General features: G+C 37.5%; 1 protein-coding gene and 1 non-coding gene across 8 annotated transcripts in view; one reads left to right on the top strand and one right to left on the bottom strand.

The window, feature by feature from the left end:
- The window catches only part of ADK (adenosine kinase), a 591,696-nt gene that overhangs the window by 252,604 nt on the left and 318,019 nt on the right, over window positions 1-21,073 (top strand). The gene's annotated exons all lie outside the window — the stretch shown is intronic.
- LOC122446854 lies at window positions 16,889-16,995 on the bottom strand. The gene has a single exon (XR_006271014.1). It is a non-coding gene; the product is annotated as a U6 spliceosomal RNA (small nuclear RNA).

Genomic DNA, 21,073 nt, shown 5'->3' with positions numbered 1-21,073 from the left:
CCTTTACTGTCTCCCTGAGTTTGCTCAAGCTCATGTCCATTGAGTCAGTGATGCCATCCAACCATCTCATCCTCTGTTGCCCACTTCTCCTCTTGCCCTCAGTCTTTCCCAGCATCAGGGTCTTTTCCAATGAGTCAGCTGTTCACATCAGGTGGCTAAAGTATTGAAGCTTCAGCTTCAGTGTCAGTCTTTGCAATGAATATTCAGGATTGATCTCCAATAGGAGTGACTGGTTTGATCTCCTTGCTGTCCAAGGAACTCTGAGGGGTCTTCGCCAACACCACAGTTTGAAAGCATCAATTCTTCAGCACTCAGCCTTCTTCATGGTCCAGCTCTCACATCCATACATGACTATTGGAAAAACCATAGCTTTGGCCATACGGACCTTTGTCAACAAATGATGTCTCTGCTTTTTCATACACTGTCTAGGTTTGTCATAGTTATTCTTCCAAGGTGCAAGCATCTTTTAATTTTGTGGCTGTAGTCACCATCCGTATTGATTTTGGAGCTCAAGAAAGTGAAATCTGACACTGTTTCCACATTTTCCCCATTTGTTTTCCATGAAACGATAGGACCAGATGCCACGATCTTTGTTTTTGAATGTTGAGTTTTAAGCCAGCTTTTTTACTCTTTTCTTTCTCCTTCATCAAGAAGCTCATTAGTTTCTCTTCACTTTCTGCTATTAAAGTGGTATCATCTATGTATCTGAGGTTGTTGATATTTCTCCCAGCAATCTTGATTCCAGCTTGTGCTTCATCCAGCCCGGGATTTCAAATGATACACTCTGCATATAAGTTAAATAAGCGGGCATCTAGTATAATGTTGAAGAGAAGTGATGAGAGTAGACATCCTTATGTTGTTCCTTGTCTGAGGGCCAGAGTATGCTGTCATTCACAATGATGTTTACTGTGTATTTTTCTTAAATGCTCTTTGTCATATTCAGGAAGTTCCTATCTATTACTAGTTTGTTGAATCTGTTTAACTTGAAACAGTGTTAGATTTGCCAGGTGCTTTTTCTGCATTTGTTGTCATAAGCATATGAGTTTTGTTTTCTATACTGTTGATATGATATATAACATTAGTTGATTTTGAGATGTTAAGCCAATCTTGCATTCCTGGATTAAATCTCATTGGTCATATTATATAATTCTTTTTTATACATTGCTGAATTTGTTTTTGCTAATATTTTACTGGGGATTTTTATATCATATTCATAACAGGTATTGGTCTGTAATTACCTTATCTTATGTCTGTCTGTGGTTTAGTATCATGGTAGTACTGCCTCCATAAAATGAACTGGGGTTTGTTTCTTTTTCTGTTTTTTGGCAGAATCTGTGGAGAATTGTTTTTAATTCTTCTTTAAATATTTGTTAGATTCAGTGGTAAACTCATCTGATCTTTCGTTTGTGGGTAGTTTTTGATTACTAATTACTTCACTAGTTGTATTGGTTTCTAAAGATTACGTGTTTGTTCTTGAGTCAGTTTCAGTAGTTTGTGGTCATTCTGTTCATTGTATCCCCCATCTTATCTGAGTTACCTAATTAATTTTTGTGTCTTTTTTTCATTACAATAGCCATTTCAGGTCTCTTCTGGATATCTGCATGACACATCACTTCCCACACTTTTGCATTCAATCTGTTTGTAACTTTTGATGTAAGGTGTATTTCTTCTAGACAAACATAAGTATTTCTATATAAAAGTATCAGAACTATTGATATGAAAATGTGAGATTTGTCTCATTATTTTATTCCATGAATCGGTATACTACTTCCACAAATTGTTTTCTACTTTTTCTGTAAAACTCAGCTTGTTTTTACTAAGGCCTTCGATGAAACATTTAATAAGATTAAGTTTCATTGCCTTTTGAAAGGTCTGTTATTTTTGGAGTTGTAAATTCATTTCCCTTATTTTCATGTCATGAAATCAATTAAAAAATAATGATCTGTAGTTTCCTAAACACTGGATTTTTATTATATTGAATAATGAGTATAATAGTTATATCTTATAATGTGATCTGGCAAGGAGAAATACTATAATGTTAAATATCATTTTTTAGTTGAATTTTGTATCATTTAGATTTTTCTCTGATAGTTTAAATTTTTATATTGACAGTTTGTTGCATATTGATAAATGCTTTTAAGTCATAGTAGTGTGTAATTTTAACATGGATTGGCCTCATCCAATGTAATTGTTTTTGTTGTTGACTAATGTCTCTGCTTTTTATTTATTTATTAAAAAACATTAAAAAAATTTTTTTTTCATTTATTTTTATTAGTTGGAGGCTAATTACTTTACAATATTGTAGTAGTTTTTGCCATACATTGACATGAATCAGCCATGGATTCACATGTGTTCCCTATCCTGATCCCCCCTCCCACAATGTAATTGTTTAACTAGCTTGTAGTAAATGCAAGCTAGTCTAAATTTTCACTGATTTCCAGTCTCTAATCAGTTGACTTATGAGATACATTTCTTACATTTTTTTTTCTTTAAAAAAAAATCTTAAAAAGTGAGATGAGAACACTAAAATCACTTAAATACAAATTATAAAAGTGTTTCATAATGTTTTAAAGAAGTAATCTTGTTTTTGAAATGTCTATTTAATTTTGTGTATAGAGTTCCTTAGGGATTAAAAAAATAGTTTTTCTGGATTACATACATAAAAATGTATGGAGAAGAAGTAAGACTTTACAAACACTGTTAGTCATTCTACATTAAAAAAGGTTTTCATTTTTCAAAAAACTCTCACTTTAAAACAGTGGTCAAAATATGTATTCAACAAATTAGTGTAAGAATTGTAATGCAGGCAAGTAAACCTTGGGCTTTTTTAGTTTTTCTACTGATGACCAGTGGTAAGCAGAAGTTTCATATGGAAATAGGAAAAAATGAACTCACCATTCTCTTGAGCATCTGGAGTAAGTTTACTGCCAGAGGCAAGCTCGTAATTTCTATATTCTTATCCGTACAGCAAATCCTATGCTGCCCTGAAATGAATCACATGCACAGCTTCATTGACTCTCACAGAAATATTCTAGTGCCTATGTGAGTCTTTTTAGCTGGAAAAATTGTATCTCTGGGCCTCAATATAATTCCTTTATAAATAGTAAAGATACCCCTATAACACAGTTCCTTCAGCCTTAGTATGCTTTGATAATTATCCCTGGAATCCTAAAATAGGTATGAAAAGAATTATTGTTTTTAAATGAATGACATCTCTTATCAAAAACATGATGAACTTTAACTCTTTTATGGCTATTTAGAGCTGAAGACGTTATTTGTATAGTCTAATGGAAAACTTTATAAACATCTGGGATGACAGAAACAGTCAAAGGCCTGATGGGAACTCACAAAGTAGAACATCTACTCCATGCTCTGCCAGCAAGTAGCTCAGTGATCTTGGGCAAGTGATTCAACTATTTAATAATTTAATAATACTTCATAATTAATTAGATATGATTACTGTGGGGGAATTAACAAGATGGTGCCAGTCAGGCTCTGTTGCCCCACACTCTCACACCCTCTCGCCCCATATTCTGGAAACAATGACTTTGCACAGCTGTGTAACAGCTGAGATCATTTGTAACACTGCACATGTGTATCACAAGGTACTCCCTTGGTCACAGGGTCCTTGTGCCGTATGCCTATATGAGCTTCACCATGAAAGCCCTGGCTGCTGCTGCATCAGGGCTGCATTGGAGCTACATCATAGTTATGTTATATGGGACTATGTTTTTGCTACGTTATAGTTATGTTATGGTTATGTTATGGCTGCTGCATCAGCCAGGAAAGAGGCTGTGTTATGGTGGCTGTGCCAGCCAGGAGAGAATAAATGTGTCTGTAGTTCCTGGGCTTCCCTGGTGGCTCAGCTGGTAAAGAATCTGCCTGCAGTGCAGGAGACCCTGGTATGATTCCCAGGTCGGGCAGATCCCCTGGAGAAGGGATAGGGTACCCACTCCAGTATTCTTGGGCTTCAGTGATGGCTCAGATGGTGTGGAATCCTCCTGCAATGTGGTAGAGCTGGGTTCAATCCCTGGGTTGGGAAGATCCCCTGGAGGAGGACATGGCAACCCACTTCAGTATTCTTGCCTGAATCACCCCCATGGACAGAGGAGCCTGGCGGGCTACAGTCCGTGCGGTCACAAAGAGTTGGACAGTACTGAGCAGCTCAGCACAGTGGCAGTTCCCGCGTCTCCTCTTCCAGCCTCTTGGCTCCAGCCTCACCTACCCCGGGTTCAGTGAACAGTGCACACAGTGTGAACAGCAAGACAACTGGTGCTGTGAACAGGATCAGCAAGATAATTATAAATTAAATAATTATTTTAGACTTGATTTCTGTGGTCCATATAGCTCCTGAATTTCATGACATTGCTCCATTTTCTTTTATATTGTTTCTTAATCTCAGTAAAAGCCACTATTATATTGACGGGAAAGATCTATTTGCAGTTAAAACTTGAGTTACTAGGTATGTTATTGCTTCTCGTTTTTCATCCACTGCTTCCATTTTGTGTGATTATGTTTACAATATGCATTTTTAATGCTTTTGTTTAAGTCCAAGCAGAACACTGCAGTAACTAAAACTTCACTACAACTTGCAGTTGCCCGGCATCAAGAGAGAGTTATTATACAACTTATTGAGAAATGCTGGGCTGTATGAATCAGAAGCTGGATTCAAGTTTTCCAGGAGAAATATCAGTAACCTCAGACATGCAGATGACACTACCCTTATGACAGAAAGCAAAGAGGAATTAAAGAGCCTCTTGATGAAGGTGAAAGAGGAGAGTGAAAAAACTGGCTTAAAAACTCAACATTCAAAAAACCCAAGATCATGGCATCTGCTCCCATCGCTTCATGGCAAATAGATAGGGAAACAATGGAAACAGTGACAGATTTTATTTTCTTGGGCTCCAAAATCACTGCAGACAGTGACTGCAGCCGTGAAATCAAAAGACGCTTGCTCCTTGGAAGAAAAGCAATGACAGACCTAGACCGCATATTATAAAGCAGAAACATTACTTTGCTGACAAAGGTCCGTCTAGTCAAAGCTATGATTTTTCTAGTAGTTGTGTATGGATGTGACAGTTGGACCATGAAGAAGGCTGAGAGCTGAAGAATTGATACTTTTGAATTGTGGTGTTGGAGAAGACACTTGAGAGTCCCTTGGGCTGCGAGGAAATCAAACCAGTCAATCCTAAAGGAAATCAGCCCTGAATATTCATTGGGAGGACTGATGATGAAGCTGAAGCTCCAATACGTTGACCACCTGATGTGAAGAACTGACTCATTAGGAAAGACCCTGATGCTGGGAATGACTGAAGGCAGGAGGAGAATGGGATGACAGAGGATGAGATGGTTGGGTGACATCACTGACTCGATGGACGTAAGTTTGAGCAAGCTCCGGGAGATGGTGATGGGCAGGGTAGCCTGGTGTGCTGCAGTCCATGGGGTTGCAAAGAGTTGGACATCACTGAGCGACTGAACAACAACATCGCTAGCATGGGGGAAAATTCAGAATTCATAGTAGTTTCTTTCTCTGTTTTTCCATGGCCATATGTGGGATTTTTGTTCCCTGACCAGAGATTGAAGCGTGAAGTCTAATCACTGGACTGCCAGTCATGAGTATAGCTTTCCCACCATCATAATGTCCACAAATTATAGACCAAGCCATAATAAGTCAAGGACTGTCTGTATTACTATAATAATGAATAATCTTTCACTTTGGAGCAGCTACCGCATGTAGATTAGTTTCTAAATTTTGGAATTACTGTCCTCTGATGCTCTTCGCTGGCACTAGTAGTATCCTGTCCTTACTGCATTGTCCCCTGAGGACTGGTACTCAAAAAGGCAGCACTAAGATATTTCTCTTGCTGCCATTTTTGCCATGAGTAATAAATTATCTTTGTCTCAATCCGGAGGTCTCATGTCCTTCACATGTGTGTGTGTGTGTGTGTGTGAGTGAGTGTGCATGCATGCACATGCTTGGATATAGAAAAAGGGAGGAAGATGAATAGGCAAACACTGGCTGACTACTTTGTTAGCATGTACCTACAGTTAAATAGCAGACCCTTGATAGTTTTTGAGTTAATAGCTGTTTATAGAAGAAGTGCAGGGTCTCATGGTTAGTAAGTAGCAGACCTGTAGTTTGAACTGAAGCATTTTTTAGAGGTAAATAATATAACCAGAAAATATTGTGCTAATGGCTAGAATTTGATGAAAGCAGACAAATACATATTTTATATCACATTTGCATACTTTTACCTTTGACTCTCTGTCTGATAGCTCAGTCGGTAAAGAATCCACCTGCAATGCAGGAGACCCTGGTTCGATTCCTGGGTTGGGAAGATCCGCTGGAGAAGGGGTAGTCCACCCACTCCAGTATTCTTGGGCTTCCCTTGTGGCTCAGCTGGTAAAGAATCTGCCTGCAGTATGGGATGCCTGGGTTCGATCCCTGGGTTGGGAAGATCCCTTGGAGAAGGGAAAGGCTACCCACTCCAGTATTCCCGACTGGAGAATTCCACCAACTGTATAGTCCATGGGGTCGCAAAGAGTCAGACACAACTGAGTAACTTTCTCTTTCACTTTTCACCTTTGACTTACAAGCAGTCTGAATGTTTTCTTCCTCATCCCCATACGTTGCATTAAAAAATGTGATAGGCTGTGGCTGGAATATCTCGGGATGAAATTCTTTTTATAGCAATATAGGTTTTGTAAATTAGAACACATTGAAAAATAAAAGTACAATGACCTTGAATGAAAATTGTGGGAATTTCCTGGCAGTCCAGTGGTTAGGACTCCGTGCTTCCAATGAAGGGGACATGGTTTTGATCCCTGCTTGAACAACTAAGATCTTGCATGCCATGAACCTGGCCAAAAAAAAAACTAGAGAGTATCTTTATGCTTGTTATGGAATTACCGTGAGATAATATCCACAAATATTGATTTTAAGTGACACTCCTTATGTGATATTTTGGGTATTATTAATCCTATGTTTTTAGGAATAATTTGTAATGTAAGTTATAGAACATTTTAGAAAAATCCCCGGATTTAGCATTAGCATAGGCTTCTAAAACTAAGCATGATGCATTGAACAGTTGATTTAACATTATCTGTGTCTAACCTATGGGCCGTTTATTTCAGATTTCTTTGTGAGATATATATGTGAAGATTGTGAGCAAAAGAGTGTTGGCTTTTTCTATTTTGAGAATCTCTACAAAAGCATACAGATTACTTGTATATGAATATGGTTTTATTTTCAAACCCTTTCACAATATATGCAATATGTTTCACATTATATATATTATAGTTCATAGTAAGAGATAAGAAACAGACTAAAGCTTCCTCCCTCAGAGTGAAGAATTCTCTATCTTATGTTTGGCTGCAGGAGAAAGACAAAGATGTTTTTGTTTTAACTAAGCTGTCATCAACAAATACTTATTTTATCTGTACAGATCCATATATAAATATAGCCATATTTTCTAAGTATAGTGAAACTATTAATTATGAAAAAATTTGATCAAGATATGTAATTTATAAGTACTGTCCAGTTGTTTGTGATATTCTGAAACCTAGTTATTTGAAATTGCATATCATGTGAGAAGAAATCTGGATGATTTCTGTATAAGCAATGGGTTGGCAGTGGTGTTCAGTTGCTAAGTCGTGTCTGACTGCAACCACATGGACTTCACACACCGAGCTCTTCTGTACTCCACTGTCTCCTAGAGTTTGCTCAAATTCATGTCCTTTGAGTTGATGATGCTATCTAACTGTCTCATCCTCTCATACCCACTGCTTCTGTTGCCTTCAGTCTTTACTAGCATCAGGGTCTTTTTCAGTGAGTGGCCTCTTTGCATCAGGTGGCCATAGTTTTGAGGTTTCAGCATCAGTCCTTCCAATGAATATTCAGGGTTGATTTACTTTAGAATTGACTGGTTTGATCTCCTTGCTGTCCCGGGGGCTCTCAAAAGTCTTCTCCAGCACCACAATTTGAAAGCATCAATTCTTCAGTGCTCAGCCTTCTTTATGGTCCAATTCTCACATCCATACACGAATACTAGAAAAACCATAGCTTTGATTATATGGATCTTTGTTGGCAAAGTGGAATCTTTGCTTTTTAATATGCTGTCTAGGCTTGTCACGGGGGCTTTTCTAGTGGGTCAGTGGTTAAGAATCCACTTGCAATGCAGGAGACACAGGTTTGACCCCTGGGTCGCAAAGGTTCCCTGGAGAAGGAAATGGCAATCCACTGCACTATTTGTGCTTGGGAAATCCCATGGACAGAGGAGCCTGGCGGCCTACAGTCCATGGGGTTGCAAAAGAGTTGGATACGACTTAGGAACTAAACAATGACTTCTGGGTTTGTCATAGCTTTCCTTCCAAGAACCAAGGCTTTTTTTTTTTTTTTTGCATGAACAACAAGGTAATTTATTAAGGCAAATTCTTCATCCCCTCAAGATATTGTGGGTGGAATGATTTTGGAATTAACCTAATCAAGATGAGAGGCAAGACAATTTCGTTGAGAATTCGCACATCTAGCATAGTAAAGAGAATTGACTCAACAGACAACTGAAAGTGGAGACTAGGTCTCCTGAAGTGTAACAGGTGGAACTTAATTGTAGTTACATATTTTAAAAAGCAAACATACTGAATGGTATGACTAGGCTTGTTACACTAGTTTAAAACTAGGCCACGTACTGGCACTGCATTTTGCACGTTCTAGCGTTGGTCATTTAAAAGAGTGAATATTAAATATGTGGGCTCTACGTTTGACCCACAGAACGTCCACCCCAAATCTTCTTGTTCTGTGTAAAATATCCACTGTGTATGTACTATCAAAGTTTTATTTAGGCTCCATTATTAAGTCAAAAGAATGTAAATAGTCATATTATAATAAGCTAATGACTTGCATATTTCCATATGGATGAATGTCAGTATATCTAAATAGGAAATAAATAGCAATTCTGTCTACCTATATAAAAGAAAAATAGAATATCTCCAGATTTGCATACTTATCACTGTAGAAGAGGTATGCAGGTTTTAAGGTTTCATAATCAATTGTCAGAAAAATAGCAGTTATTCCTTCAATATCTCATTAGCATCTGACTCAAATTATTTTTAGATTACATAATTTAGAAGACATTATAACCCCACTAAGAATTTGTAATTATTCTGAGGTGGTTTCATCATTAACCCTAGAATCACTATCAGAAAGAGTAACAGTGTGATAAAGGAAAAAAGGTAATCAACATGACTAAAAATATGCTCACTTTCAGAAGAACAGTCTGGTCATCTGCAAAAATCCCAGCTACAACCTGGGAACACTCCCGTGTGTGAGACTGGCCAAGGCACATGATTTTTAGGCAGGAAAGCCGTGAGATCGGGGTGAATTGAGGCTGTCCCTAAGGAATAGCCTATAAACTTCCAAACTGACCTTGGGCAGCATAACTGGTCCCATTTTCTCTAAAGCAGTTCCGAGCTCTTCTCCCCACATCAACCCAAAGTTTGCTAAAGAGCATATTGGAGCAGAAGTGGACATTCTAGCACATTCTTATTGCTGTATTACATTCGAAGACAAGAACATTCCACCCACAACAGTGTTGTTCCAAGAAGCAGGGCGGGAGTAGTGGTAGATTAGAAAAGAGTCTATTTATTAATTATACAATTAATAAAAAAGTGAAAACGTTTGAAGATCTACAATAAGCCTATATCCAGAGGATTCTGTTTTGTCAGTGATGCTGGACTTGGAATTCTGTTTCTCTTCACTTTCTACCTTTAGAGTAGTATCATCTGCATATCTGAAGTTATTGATATTTCCCCCAACAATCTTGATTCCAGTGATGAGGAGAAATTTCTATAAAACCATGCTCTTTGTACATAGGCAGAGTAACTCAGTTTTCCAAACTAAGTTGTGCCCTGAAACTTTTCTTTCCTTTTTTTGAGTTATTAATTTACAATGTTGTGTTAGTTTCAAGTGCACATCAAAATGGCTATATATATAAAATATATTTATTATATATATTTATTCTTTTTTAGACTCTTTTCCATTATACAGGATATAGTTCTCTGTGTTATGCAGTAGATCCTTGTTGTTTGCTTGTTTCTATGTAGTTGTGTATAGACGTTAATTCCAAACTCTTGATTTATCCTGTTGGTGACCATAAGCTTATTTTCTATGTTTGTGTGTCTATTTCTGTTTTGTAAGTAAGTTCATTTGTATCGTTTTTTAAAATTCCACAAATAAGTGACGTCATATGATACTTGCTTTCCTCTATCTGACTTACTTCCTGGACATTTAGATTACTTCCACATCTTGTCAGTTGCTCACTCATGTCTGACTCTTTGCAACCCCGTGGATTGTAACTTGCCAGGCTTCTCTGTCCATGAATTTTTTTAGGCAAGAAGACTGGAGTGAGTAGCCATTCCCTTCTCCAGGGAATCATCCAACCCAGGGATCGAACGTGGGTCTCCTGCATTGCGGGCAAGTTCTTGAATGTCTGAGCCACCCTTAGTTACTCTCAATAGTGCTACTGTGAACATCGCGGTGTTTAAGTAAGAGTTTTCCTAGATATATTCCCAGGAGTAGGATTGCAGAATTATATGGCAACTCTATTCTTAGTTTTTTAAGGAACCTTTGTAATGTTCCCCATTACATGTTAAGTGGCTGTACCAATTTACATTCCCAGCAACAGTGTAGGTGGTGAAACTTCTTTTCAGTTCTTTAATTTGCTTTTAGTGGTCTCTCTTATTTTCTCTAGATTTTATGTTAATAATTTTTTCCTATCCTCACATCTACCCAATCTCTTATCCCTCTACCAGGAGATACCTTTCCAGCTTCTCAACTAAGCAACTCTTGGCTTTCAAGAAGTGTTTGCAGTGTCTTGTTGCGTAGTCACGCTTAACTGCATCCTTATCTTTATTGTTTCTATCTAATATTTGAGAATTAGTTATTCCCCTTTCATTTTATATCTAACATCCTTCATTTGTGCTTTTGTTCTCATCCTTGAGTCTACCCTCAAATCTTATCCCCTCCCTGGTCTTCACTATCTTTGTTATAAATGTGCTTAATTTCTCTCCCATCCCAATATAAAATAAGAAAATCTCTCTCCAACATCTGCCTTATCTATCTAGTTTCCTTTTCAGTTGAAATTCTTGAAAATGTAGTCTATACTTCTTTATCTCTTCATTGTTCTTACCACTTCTCTGAAACTCAAGTAGTAGGAGCCACTTGATTATGATTTAGTCATCCAATCCACTGAACCCTTCCTAGTCCTCGTCTCATTTGACTCATTTATCAGTGTTGACCCTACCACCAGTTTGAACGTTTTTTCCTCTCTGGCTTCGCTTCAGTGATACTTGTTCCTCAGATTTTCTTCCTTTTCTGGTTCCTCTCCCTCCTTTTTCATAGGTGTGTCTTCTTTTAATTCTTGCAGTGTTTCTTTCCTTCTCCTTTAAATCTTTACCCACTATTTTCTCTTGGGTTCTTATAGCCCCTTAACAAATGAATTCTAGCTCATTTTCTGACATCTGACACTAAGCTGGAGTATCACAGGCACTGTTGGTGATTTCCTCTCCTTTATCTGCTTGGCAGTCTTAGAAAGTCTCCCGTGGGTTTCACTGCCCCCTCTGTTTTTCTCTGATACTCCTTCTTCCCTTACTCTCGTTTGTTCTTTTCTCAGTTATAGGGTGATTTCCCTCTGTTCTCGCTACAGCTATTTGTCTCTCCACCAATTTGTCTTCCACAGAGCTGCTGAAAACCCTACTAAAAGACAAATTCTGTGATGTTGCTTCTTTAGAATGCTTCAGTGGGTAACGTTAACAGTTAGGATAAAGAGTCTTTCCTTTTTTTATGTGTTCTTTTTTCACTGAAGTAAAATCCGCATAACATAGAATGAATCATTTAAAGTGTACAATTCAGTAGAATTTACTTAATTCACAATACTGTGCAATCATACTCTGTGTCTGGCTCTAGGATGTGTTTTATCACTCCAAGTGGAAACCCCAGAATGAAAGCGGTCGTTCCTCATTCCCTCCTGTCAGCCCCTGACAACCACAGATAGATTATCTGTTACAATGAATTTGCCATTTCTGAATATTTCATGTAAATGAAATTATTGCTTTATATGACCTTTTTTATTTGGCTTCTTTTACTTATATGTAATAATATTTTTGTGATTCGTGTAGATTGTCATATGTATTAGCACTTGATTCCTTTCTGTAACTGAATAATAATTCCATTATATGGCTGTATCCTGTTATCTATTCATGAGTTTATGAACATTTAGGTTGTCCACAGAGTTTGAATGTGTCTTTTTTATTCATTTGAGTGTATACCTGCAGGGATTTAATTGATGGTTCGTATGGTAAATCTGTGCTTCTTGAGGAACTACCAAACTCTTTCCACAGTGGCAGCAACAATGTACATTCTCACCAGAAATATATTAAGGGTTCCAATTTATACAGATCCTTGCCAGAATTTATCCCCTCATCCTTTCTTTTTTTAAAAATTATAACCAATCTTGTACATATAGTGGTATTTCATCACTGTGTTATTTCCCTAATGATTAATGGTATTGAACATCTTTTTATGCACTTATTGGCCATTTATATATTTTCTTTGGGGTAATTATTAGGCTGATTGTCTTTTGTTTTTAACTGAGAAATACCTTTTAAATGATCAGATCCAAGATATTTCTGGATTTAATGATCATCAAAGAAGAGTTTACATTTTGACCTTAGAAGTTCTTTATTATCATGGTCTCATTTTAAATGGTACTTCCCTGGTGGCTGAAATGATAAAGAATCTGCCAGCAATGCAGGAGACCCCAGTTCTATCCCTGGATGGGAAAGATCCCCTGGAGAAGAGAACGGCCTGCCCAATCCAATATTCTTGTCTGGAGAATTTGATCGACAGAGGAGCCTGGCACGCTATAGTTTATGCCTCACAAAGGATCAAAAACAATTGAACAACTATCACTTTATCATTTTTTTTCACTTTAACATTTTAAATAGTTGCTTGAATATTACCAGAACTTCTGGACTCTCTGTCCTTAAAATGCAGCAAATTGTTTTTTAATCTTAATACTAAAATATCCAGTACTTTTTGAAAATTTCAATATAGAATATTTCCAGCTAGCACTTCTTTATACCCTAATGAGCAGTTATGAAAAGGGTATAATTTTCTTTATCTATTAACCAGCAGTCATTGATTAGTGCTGCAGTAATTGCTGATGTTCTCTGTTGTTTACTACTTTCTCTTTTTAAAAAATATTGTTTGCTTTCTTGTGAGTATGTAATAAACATATACCAGGTTAATGTTTCAGCTGACAGGTATAAATGTGAATATAAGGTATAAGTGTGTTTTTTGCAGTCATTCTTATGTGAATATAAGAATCTTTGATTAATATTTTTGAAGACCATATAGAGTAATTTTGAGGTAATTTGAAAATAAGCTTGTATTTATTATCATGGAGATATGCTAAACTGTTGAGGGTACCTTTACTGATTGTCTAGTATTTTAAATCATATTGTTTGCTTTTCAGGCAACAAATCATGATGAAAAGTTAATTCACAATGAAATGTATATATTAGCAATAGTAACTTTTTGATTTGGCAAGGAAAAATTATAATCTGAAGTTTTATCTACCACCACCACTCCAAAGATAGTCAGTTTCCCTTAACTTTCTGAATGTTTCAGATTATATTTCTAATATCCACATTTTCAAAGATCGTATATTTATTTTAACTTATATTCTGATAGAACTGGAAGGTTTAGCCATAATGCTAAATGTATGAAAGAGATTAGGTTTTACAAGAGACAATTCATATATCCCTTAATGTTTTTTATGTTAGCTCCAAATTTTTCAAAGATGGAACACACCTGAAATCTACTACTTTCCAAGGGCTTCATAGGTGGTGCTAGTGGTGAAAAATTCACCTGCCAGTGCAGGAGACCTTAGGGATGCAGATTCGATCCCTGGGTCAGGAAGATCCCCTGGAGAAGGTAATGGCACCCTACTCCAGTATTCTTGCCTGGAGAGTCCCATGGACAGAGGAGCCTGGTGAGCTATGGTCCATAGGGTCACAAAGAGTGAGACACGGCTGATGTGACTTTGCACTCGCACGCACTTTGCAAATGACAGGTTTTTACGTACAACATTGTTCTGCTTTATCTAAAGGGCTTACTTTACAAGCTTAATTTGAGTGTCTGTTCTCTGTCACTGCATGTAATTTCTGGAGACTAATTACATCTTTTTGTTTGTTTTGTGTTTTTTTGTTTGTGGTTTTTGTTTAATTACATCTTTTAATAAGGTATGTTTCGTAGCTCTCGGAATTTTCAGCATGTACCAATTATTTATTAGAAATGGGCAATAAATTATTTGGAAACAAATATTCCATTTTTTTCTACTTTGGCTAGAAACCCATTCTCTGAATAATAGACTTTTTTGGGTGTCTGTTAATTGGTAATTTTTGGTATCAGTTGACTCCTGGGATTCTATAAAGTGTAGTTGTTAAAAGGTAACTTAATGAAGAATTATAATTCTTTAAATAGTAGTTGCCTATATTTCATACTGCATTTTTTGTTATTAAGTGTCCCATAATCATTTGTTAACTAAGTCCTTAACTTATGTAATAAATGGGACATTTATGATCAATCAGTCAGTTCATTCTCTCAGTTGTGTCCAACTCTTTGCGACTCCATGGACTGCAGCATGCCAGATTACCTTGCCCATCACTATCTCCTGGTGCTTACTTAAACTCATGTCCATTGAGTCAGTGATGCTATCCAACCATCTCATCCACTGTTGCCCCTTCTCCTCCTGGCTTCAATCTTTCCCAGCATCAGGGTCTTTTCCAATGAGTCAGCTCTTCACATCAGGTGGCCAAAGTATTGGAGCTTCAATTGTTCCATGTCCAGGCTACCTGGTGCTTCTTGACCTGTATATAGATTTCTCATGAGGCATGCAAGGTGGTCTGGTATTCCCATCTCTTGAAGATTTTTCCAGAGTTTGTTGTGGTCCGCACAGTCAAGGCTTTGGCATAGTCAGTAAAACAGAAGTAGATGTTTTTCTCAAACTCTCTTGCTTTTTCTATGATTCATGGGATGTTGGCAATTTGTTCTCTGGTTCCTGTGCCTTTTCTATATCCAGCTTGAGCATCGGGAAGTTCTTGGTTCACATACTTTTGAAACCTTGCTTGGAGAATTTTGAGCATTACTTTGCTAGTGTGTGAGATGACTGCGATTGTGTGGTAGTTTGGGCATTCTTTGTCATTGCCTTTCTTTGGGATTGGAATGAAAACAGACCTTTTCCAGTCCTGTGGCCACTGCTGAGTTTTTCAGATTTGCTGGCATATTGAGTGCAGCACTTTCACAGCATCATCTTTTAGAATTCCAGCTCAACTGGAATTCCATCACCCCCACTAGCTTTGTTTGTAGTGACGCTTGCTAAGGCCCACTTGACTTCACAGTCCAGAGTGTCTGGCTGTGGGTGAGTGATCACACATCCTGGTTATCTGGGTTATAAAGAGCTTTTTTGTATAGTTCTTCTCTGTACTCTCTGTATTTTTATAAAAATTCCATTCATATTTAAGTGAACATTCTACATCACTTAACAATGTTAGTTATTTTTTCTTCTTGCTTTCCTCAGAATAATGATGATATTCAGTCACAGCATGATTTTGTACATATGCTTCAGATCCTTTTATACTGAGTCATCAGACATCTATTGAATAATTAGTATTTCTTAATAACATTGTTTTAGAATTTTTTTTTACTTTTAAAGTACTTTCAAATCACATACCTTTTTTATTTTTTATTTATTTTTATTAGTTGGAGGCTAATTACAATATTGTAGTGGTTTCTGCCATACATTGATTGACATGAATCAGCCATGGATTTACATGTGTTCCCCATCCTGATCCCCCCTCCCACCTCCCTCCCCATCCCATCCCTCTGGGTCATCCCAGTGTACCAGCCCTGAGCACTTGTTTCATGCATCCAACCTGGACTGGCGATCTGTTTCACACTTGATAATATATATGTTGTGATGCTATTCTCTCAGATCACCCCCCCCCCATCACCTTCTCCCATAGAGTCCAAAAGTCTTTTCTATGCATCTATGTTTCTTTTTCGATCTTGCATATATGGGTATCATTACCATCTTTCTAAATTCCATATATATGCGTTAGTATACTGTATTGGTGTTTATCTTTCTGGCTTACTTCACTCTGTATAATGGGCTCCAGTTTCATCCATCTCATTAGAACTGATTCAAATGAATTCTTTTTAATGGCTGAGTAATATTCCATAGTGTATATGTACCACAGCTTCCTTATCCATTCCTCTGCTGATGGGCATCTAGGTTGCTTCCATGTTCTGGCTATTATAAACAGTGTTGCGATGAACATTGGGGTGCACGTGTCTCTTTCAGATCTGGTTTCCTCGGTGTGTATGCCCAGGAGTGGGATTGCTGGGTCATATGGCAGTTCTATTTCCAGTTTTTTAGGGAATCTCCACACTGTTCTCCATAGTGGCTGTACTAGTTTGCATTCCCACCAACAGTGTAAGAGGGTTCCCTTTTCTCCACACCCTCTCCAGCATTTATTGCTTGTAGACTTTTGGATAGCAGCCATCCTGACTGGCGTGTAATGGTACCTCATTGTGGTTTTGATTTGCATTTCTCTGATAATGAGTGATGTTGAGCATCTTTTCATGTGTTTGTTAGCCATCTGTATGTCTTCTTTGGAGAAATGTCTGTTTAGTTCTTTGGCCCATTTTTTGATTGGGTCATTTATTTTTCTGGAATTGAGCTTCAGGAGTTGCTTGTATATTTTTGAGATTAATCCTTTGTCTGTTGCTTCGATTGCTATTATTTTCTCCCATTCTGAAGGCTGTTTTAAAAATATGGAACGCTTCACGAATTTGCATGTCATCCTTGCGCAGGGGCCATGCTAATCTTCTCTGTATCGTTCCAATTTTAGTATATGTGTTGCCAAAGCAAGCACCTTACTTTTTTAAGAAATAAAATTTTTTATGAGTATCTTAGTACTTTCAGTTCATGGTAATAATAGTAGGCATTATTTGAAAAACAGTGTAAAATGTTGTGAAATGGTGATGCTGTCCTAACATACCTTTTCAAGAAAATTTTAAATTTCCCCTCTTTTGGCAATCATTTTTAAAACTATATATTTCCTATTGATCAAGCAGAAGCAGGAAAAATGCACATTTTAATCTTTTCTTTTTGTGTTTTTGAAGTCTAAAGGCGTTTAAATGAATTTTCTTGTGACTTGTAAAGATCTGTCTACAGTTTCCCAACCAGAAGGTAAGGGATGATTTCACTGTTATAAACCGTACATCATCCCCTTTCAGAGTTTGTTGAATTTGATTCTTTTTAAATAATTCTCTATTATGTCAGTGCTGTAAATTGTCATCCCTTACAGTTCTATATATGAGATCTGTGACTCATTTTCTGTGATGATATAGAATTTTCCTAGCCCTTGTACCTCTACATGTCACTGTCCCCAAATCTGGCATTTCACTGCCCTTAGTGCATTTGAGTACACTTAATTTTCTTTCAAACTTATATAAACACGTTCTCTCGCTTTTTGTTTTTTTATTTCTCCATGCTTAGCCACCAACCCTAGGTCAGTTTAACTTAGTATCTGCCAGTCTATTCCTTGGTATTGAGATTGCTGGATGCAAATCACAGCACTGTTATATGCATGGGTCCTATTTCATAATTCCTGGTCTCCAAACCCACACTTAGCTCTTTCTGTAGTATTTTTGGAAATGGTAACTCTTCTTTTTAGAAATTCTAATGAGGATTATTGTTAAAGTGTTATATAATTTATGTAAATACTTCATTATTCATCTACTTGGAGGATACTGAATTCTAGCATAGGAATACATTTTAGAAAGTTGCTGAATTGCTGACCCTGAACATTTAGCGGTTAGGTTTGCCTACCCTGCACCTATCATTTTATAGTTCACTCTCTGTTACCCTGGATGTTTACCAACAGTGAGTTGTGTAGTAATATCAGTTCAGTGCAGTTCAGTCACTCAGTTGTGTCCGACTCATGGACTGCAGCATGCCAGGCTTCCCTGTCCATCACCAACTCCCAAAACTTGCTCAAATTCATGTCCATCCAGTCGGTGATGCTATCTGACCATCTCATCCTGTGTCATGCCCTTCTCCTCCCGCTTTCAGTCTTTTCCAGCATCAGGGTCTTTTCCAAAGAGGCAGTTCTTCAAGTCAGGTGGCCAAAGTATTGGAGCTTCAGCTTCAGCATCAGTCCTTCCAGTGAATAGTCAAGACTGATTTCCTATAGGATTGATTAGTTTAATTTCCTTAACGTCAAAGGGACTCTCAAGAATCTCCTCCAACACCACAGTTCAAAAGCATGAATCCTTTGGCACTCAGCTTTCTTTATAGTCCAACTCTCACATCCATACATGACTACTGGAAAAACCATAGCTTTGACTAGACGGACCTTTGTTGGCAAAGTAATGTCTCTGCTTTTTAATATGGTGTCTAGATCGGTCATAGCTTTTCTTCCAAGGAGCAGGCGTCTTTTGATTTCATGGCTGCAGTCACCATCTGCAGTGATTTTTGTAGCCCAAAAAATAAAGTCTGTCACTGTTTCCATTGTTTCCCCATCTATTTGCCATGAAGTGATGGGACCGGATGCCATGATCTTAGTTTTCTCAATGTTGAGTTTTAAGCCAACTTTTTCACTCTCCTTTTTCACTTTCATCAAGAGGCTCTTTAGTTTCTCTTCACTTTCTGTCATAAGGGTGGTGTATTCTGCATATCTGAGGTTATTGATCGTTTCTCCCTGCAGTCTTGATTCCAGCTTGTGCATCATCTAGTCTGACATTTCACATGATACAGTCTGCATATGAGTTAAATAAGCAGGATGACAGTGTATAGTCTTGATGTGCTCCTTTTCCAATTTGGATCCAGTCCATTGTTAAATGTTCGGTTCTAACTGTTGCTGCTTGACCTGCATACAGGTTTCTCAAGAGGCAGGTAAGGTGGTCTGGTATTCCTATCACTTGAAGAATTTTCTACAGTTTGTTGTGATCCACACATTCAAAGGCTTTGGCGTGGTCAGTGAAGCATAAGTAGATGTTTTTCTGGAACTGGCTTGCTTTTTCTGTGATCTAGTGGATGTTGGCAATTTGATCTCTGGTTTCTGTGCCTCTTCTAAACCAGCTTGAACATCAGAAAGTTCTCAGTTCACATACTGTTGAAGCCTCGCTTGGAGAATTTTGCGCATTCCTTTGTTAGCGTGTGAGATGACTGCAATTGTGTGGTAGTTTGGGCATTCTTTGTCATTGCCTTTCTTTGGGATTGGAATGAAAACTGACCTTTTCCATTCCTTTGGCCACTGCTGAATTTTCCAAATTTCCTGGCATATTGAGTGCAGCACTTTCACAGCATTAACTTTTAAGATTTGAAAATAGTTCAGCTGGACTTCCATCACCTCCACTAGCTTTGTTTGTCTAAGACCCACTTGACTTCTCATTCCAGGATGTCTGGCTGTAGGTGAGTGATCACACCATTGTGGTTATCTGGGTCCTGAAGATCTTTTTGGTTTAGTTCTTCTGTGTATTCTTGTTACTTCTTCTTAATATCGTCTGCTTCTGTTAGGTCCATATCTTTTCTCTTATTTATTGTGCCCTTCTTGGCATGAAATGTTCCCTTGGTATCTCTAATTTTCTTCAAGAGATCTCTGGTCTTTCCCATTCTGTTGTTTTCCTCTATTTCTTTGCATTGATCACTGAGGGAGGCTTTCTTATCTTTCCTCACTATTCTTTGAAACTGTGCATTCAAATGGGTATATCTTTCCTTTTCTCCTTTGCTTTTCGCTTCTCTTTTTTTCTTAGCTATTTGTAAGACCTCCTCAGACAACCACTTTGCCTTTTTGCATTTCTTTTTCTTTGGGATGGTCTTCGTCACCGCCTCCTGTACAATGTCACGAAACTCCATCCATCGTTCTTCAGGAACTCTTATCAGATCTAATCCCTTGAATCTATTTCTCACTTCCACTGTATATTGTAAGGGATTTGATTTAGGTCATACCACTAGAATGGTCTTGTGGTTTTCCCTGCTGTTTTCAATTTAATTCTGAATTTGGCAATAAGAGTTCATGATCTGAGCCATCATCAGCTCCTGGTCTTGTTTTTGAAGACTGTATAGAGCTTCTCCATCTTCAGCTGCAAAGTATATAATCAGTCTGATTTCAATATTGACCATCTGGTGATGTCCATGTGTATAGTCGTCTCTTGTGTTGTTGGAAGAGGGTGTTTGCCATGACCAGTGTGGTCTCTTGGCCAAGCTCTGTTATCCTTTGCCCTGCTTCATTTTGTACTCCAAGGCTAAACTTTCCAGGCTCTTGACTTCCTACTTTTGGATTCCAGTCTGTTATGATGAAAAGGACATATGTTTTGGGTGTTAGTTCTAGAAGGTCTTTTAGGTCTTCATAGAATCATTCAACTTCTGCTTCTTTGGCATTAGTGGTTGGGGCATAGACTTGGATTTCTGTGATGTGGAATGATTTGCCTTGGAAATGAACAGAGATCATTCTGTTGTTTTTGAAACTGTACCCAAGTACTGCATTTCAGACACTTTTGTTGACTATGAGGGCTACTCCATTTCTTCTAGGGGATTCTTCCCCACAGTAGTAGATATAATGGTCATTGAATTAAATTTGGATGACTTTAATCATCCTATATTAAAAACTATAGTGTAGTACTATAGTATTTATTATTGAAAAAATCTGTGTATAAGTGGACCTATGCAGTTCCAGCTTGTGTTGTTCAAGGGTCAACTGCAATTGCTACTTGAAAACACTACTCTTATTTTTTACCCTGCTTTCAAATCAAAATTATCCTTTTATTTATCACTTGAGTTGAAAGTCAACAAACCATGTCAAAATTTTGCCAAAAAATAGTTTATGACACAGATTTTTTTGATTTGCAGAATAATGACTTCAAAACAAGAAAGCAAAATCATGATTATGATAATTTTATTATAGTTATATAATTTTAATTTTATTATAGTATATTAATATAACATGA

This window comes from Cervus canadensis, chromosome 8 (assembly GCF_019320065.1).
Source record: "Cervus canadensis isolate Bull #8, Minnesota chromosome 8, ASM1932006v1, whole genome shotgun sequence".
NCBI classification, from domain to species: Eukaryota; Metazoa; Chordata; class Mammalia; order Artiodactyla; family Cervidae; genus Cervus; species Cervus canadensis.
This window is presented reverse-complemented; position numbering and strand designations above follow the sequence as displayed.